At 37.2% G+C, this 4718-nt stretch overlaps 1 long non-coding RNA gene across 1 annotated transcript in view; it reads right to left on the bottom strand.

Moving 5' to 3' along the window:
- The window catches only part of LOC116183425 (uncharacterized), a 52499-nt gene extending 48725 nt beyond the window's left edge, over positions 1-3774 (bottom strand). The window contains exon 1 of the long non-coding RNA XR_004148060.2: positions 3692-3774. This is a non-coding gene — a long non-coding RNA (uncharacterized LOC116183425). The remainder of the gene's footprint in view (positions 1-3691) is intronic.
- Between the last annotated feature and the right edge of the window lie 944 nt (positions 3775-4718).

The raw sequence follows: 4718 nt of genomic DNA, 5'->3' as shown, positions 1-4718 counted from the left end.
AAGCTCCAGTAGGAAGAGCACACATTAAAGAGAGACGTTAAGCCAAAGGAGGGGAGAAGAGGCATGACTGCTGAAACTGAATACTGCGACATTCACTCTGAGCAGAGTGCTGGGTGGCATCAAGGATGGACAAACTAGGCATTTGTATATTTTGTCTGATGGTAGGAGATTGAGGAAGAACAAAAGACTGAGTTTTATTAATTCTCTAATTTGTGTTAAGTGGTCATGGTGATCATGACCTATTGTTGGAATGTTTGCAAAAAAATGTTTTCTGCTCATGGGTGTAAGGAGGCAAGAAAGAAAAATGTACTGGATACAAATATCTTTCCTAAAGATAGGGAGCAACAAGCCCTTGAAGTCATATTTTTCCTCTTAAACGGGACTGAGATAGTGGGAAGTAATGAGATTCCCTTTGCTAGCATCACAATGTGAAACTATGGAAAGAAATTCTCTAATTTATAAAATATAAAAGATAAAAAAAAGAGGCTTCATACTTGCAAGATGAGGCAGAATTACTCTTTTTTGTAGATCAACACCAAGTGGCCACAGGGTAAAATATTTAGTCCATCCATTCAGTCTGTGTATGAGGATTACATGATTTCTTAGTATTTTTATTTCTTGCTATTTTTTAAATTTACTTGCAGGCATGTTCAAGGACCTCATATAACAGATCCAAGACTGCTATTTTATTACTTTTTGAAGCATGATAAAAGGGAATTACACTGAACAAATATTAACATTTTCTATAGAGTTATTCTTTTGTAGCACAGTCTAGAATTACTCAAGAATATTATGTATTGTGATACGCTGAGGAAAAAGAATATATCCCTGTCTTGTGATAAATCCAATTTCAGTTGCACAAACCCTGACATTTCTAACTCTGATTGGATCACAACCTCACTGTCACCTATACTTTGTGTTCTTTTACTATCTGAGAATGAATGGATCTTCTTACTGTTAGGCACCCAGTACCTACACAACCAGTAGGAGAGACACTTTGGTCATCAGTATTGAAATTACCCCTATTTTTGGAACCTCTGCAAAGGAAATTTGAGTAAATGAACTTAGTAGCTCATCCATATAATGACCTGCCAAAAATAGAGAGCACAGTAACTTCCCACAGGACATGGATAGCTAGAAAGCTGCAAAGCTCCTTCTGTCAGCCTGACAAAAATAAGGAGAAATTCTTATTCTTTCCTTAAAGAGAAGCCTCTCTGTTTCCCATGGAGTTTCCATGCTAAAAAGCCAAGTTGCCTCAGCTTAAGATCACAGTTATAAAAAAATTAGACCAAGAAGGCTGTGATTTTTCAGCACACAGTAGCAGAGTAGGCAGTTTATGAGAAATTTGGTTTGGATAAGTAATTCTTATAAGGCACTAGTAATTCTGCTCTGCCTATTTTCTTTCTCCAAAGTACATTATGGTTCCCCAGATCAAACAGTGAAGTCATGTATGTGTCTGGATCTGGGGACGCTGAAACAATACACTCATTGCCTTGAGAAGATGGAATAGACAGTTCCACTGATTCAAAGTGCACTTGGGATAATATTCCAGAGACCCAGGCTTGGAATCATTTTTTGAGGGCTTGGAAATACACATATCAGAATTTTTGCAGCATGCTTGTGTCTACTGAGCTTTAAACTTGGCAGCAGTGCAGAAGATATTAAAAATACATGAAGCTTCCTTTAATGTAAAGTCCTCTGATGGTAAAGTGGATGGTCACTGAAATGGCCAAAGCCATTCCCTTCAGATGATTTCAGGAAAGAAATGCATCCTTAACTCAGTTGCATATGACACAAATATTCATCATCCTAAAAATGACACAGGGATCAATAAAAACTGGAAGAACTTCAGGACATATCCTTTCCTAATTGAAAAGCTTAACATGACCATTTCAACAAGAATAATATACCCAGATCTGACCTACTTAAAAATAAAAAAAAATCATTTTGTGGCTGCTTGTGTCACTGTATATACTTGTTTCCTTCAAGATAACTTTATAAAATATATAAATATTCCTTGCCAGCATTTTGATCCAAAAGTTTCATCCTTCAATAGTGCACATAATAGAATTGGTCAGATTTGAAGCATGGGAGCACTTTTTTATCTTGGATCTTTAATATTTTACAGTTCAGGCAACAGAATTTAACCAAACCATTGCAGATATAACTAATAAGATCTACCCTCACAAAAATTCTTATAGTATAGCTTTCATTTTGTTTCTTGATTTCCTGATTTATGTGTAGTAAAAACAGGGTTTCAATAAGATATAAAATTTGCATTCTTATTTAATTATCTCATGAGACAATTAATGTCCCTAAAAATTCCATATTTTGGCCACAAAACAGATTTAGTAAAAACAAGAGTGGCAGCACTAAAGTCAAAAGAAAGGTCTATTAAATCAGTAACCCTACTGATTTAAATAGGACTAGGACTGCACCCTGTGACTTTACGCATACTTATCATGCAAATTTCCAGAACATCCTAGTAAGCTTTTCATTCTAAGGAACTTACAAGGTCCTGCCTCCAACAAACTGTTTCCTAGAGATGCACTTATCACTCACACTTAAACCTCTTCTCTATCCTAAACTTACTGGTTTCTAGAACAAGATGAGAGTTTGGATCACATAACAGTGCTCCTAAGCCTCTTAAAATTATGAAATTATGCTGCAAATTTTAGGAGAATGGGTTTGTTTAAAAGATTTAATAGTATCTTTCACCATTCCGATAGAAAAATATTAATTTTCAATCTTAAGAAGTATCTCTTCTCAGAAAGTTTTTATTTTGCTCTTCTATGCCAACAACATGACACATATTTTTCTAACTCACAACATACCCTGAGGTTCAGTCTTCAGAAAGACACTGAGAACCATACATTGCTTTATTTCTTTCTGGTAGACAAAATCCCCTTATAAATAGAGCTGCCATGACTAAGAGGAAAGTCCTGTAAAACCAGGTGATAATGAATAAGATATTTTAATAGTTTAGTTTAAAATGCTCTGTTTTAAGATAATGCTAGAAAGTGACCAGTCACCAAATGTAACAGGCAAGATAAGGCAAATGAAATGTAGAAATCAGGGATGTAAAATAATCATCAAGCTAAGACTCATTATACACAAAGTTAACAACTGAAAAATTAAATGTATGGTTTAAACTAACTTAGATTTCCTCTAAACAGAGAAACTAAAATTCAACAGGCAATTCCCCTCACTCTAAAATGGTTTCTGAAAACTAGATCAACTGCCTTGAAGGTGCCAGTCTCTAACCAGTGACTACTGCTGACCTCGAGACATCTAAGTTAAAGTGGGCATCTATCTTCTGACCAGCTGCTGACACTCACTAAACTGCATGGCAAAGCTAGTAGGAATACAGTGCATCAGTAGGAGACTGGATGTCCTGTGGTTTGTGTTTAGAAATTCCTGCACCTCTAACAGAGACACAAATAGTGATGCTGAGTTCTAGGGGAGTTCTAGGGGAGTCCTCATGCGCAGTTCTAAAGGAGTTTTGATGCGAGGCAGTGGCAGTAGCTGGCTTTTGGCTGACTCCAGTGAGTTGCATGTCAAGAAAGTATGTCATGCACAGGTGACAACAAAACTGACCCAACAGGTAATCCCTGAGAAAACTTATACATCCAGCAGGGAAACAGGACAGCAAGGAAAACAATTTTATTTTCGTACAGGATGAACAAAGTACCTCAAAGTTGTGCTGTGAACACTTCAGTTTGCTCCTGTTGTTTCTAGCTGGAAAATCAGTTTCTTCTTCTGTAGTTTCCTGCCTCCTGATGACAATAGAGAGAACATATACTCGGTATTTAATGACGAGAAGCTGCAGCGCATACTAATGGTGCCATAGCTTCTAATATCATCCAATATCCCCTGCTGGCTTTGCAATTACATACACATGGAGCAGGGAAGTGGCATGTGGCACTCCCGGTGAGGATAAACAGGTGTCTAGAATTACCTACTGACATCTCTCAGAGGAAGAAGGTAAGTGTGAGTTAACTGACCCCACACACAGCTCTGAATGCCTTGGGGTCCCTAAGGGCAAAGGCTGATGTTGGAATAAGGGGAGTCTGGTCTGTGTGTCTGAGCGACTACCCTAAACTCCCTTCCCCCTCTCCTGGTTAGGAGGACACTTCTTATAACCAAGCCAAAACCCAATGTTTTGTCACCCACTATTGCACTCAGTGTAAAGGTAATTAATCAGAACATATTTAACAACAATAATCAAAGCATATCTAATCAGGGTCTTCATCTTCAGTTTGTGGTATTCCTTTCCACTGAATTATACATGTATGAAGTTCAGGAGAAAAAGAAGTGTTCTCACCTTGGGATTGGGAAGATAATTTTATTTCTCCTGTGTACTTTTTCCCTTAGACAGGAAAAAAAAATAACAAATGGACAGAGGGAAACTTTTAGAAGAGGGTTTTCATTGTTTCTAGGGTTAACAAACCAACAGTATTTTGTGTCTCTGCTGTTATTTAATGCTGCAACCTGTACTAGATTAAATTACATGGCAGAGTACCACAGTGTATTGGACAGCAGGCAAAGAACACACTATGCTCTACTCATTACTGTGCCTTTGACTAAGTATGTGAATTTGAGTGCACCTCCATTCTATAGAATCCTATATCCTATAAAGAATATTGATCCCTGTTTAGACTCAGTTTTCAAGACCAGGCTTCTCTCTTAATTGTATAAGGAAATACATGGCTGAGTCA

This window comes from Lonchura striata, chromosome 3 (genome assembly GCF_046129695.1).
Source record: "Lonchura striata isolate bLonStr1 chromosome 3, bLonStr1.mat, whole genome shotgun sequence".
Classification (NCBI taxonomy): domain Eukaryota; kingdom Metazoa; phylum Chordata; class Aves; order Passeriformes; family Estrildidae; genus Lonchura; species Lonchura striata.
Note: the sequence above shows the minus strand (reverse complement) of the source record. Positions and strands in the feature narration are given on the sequence as shown.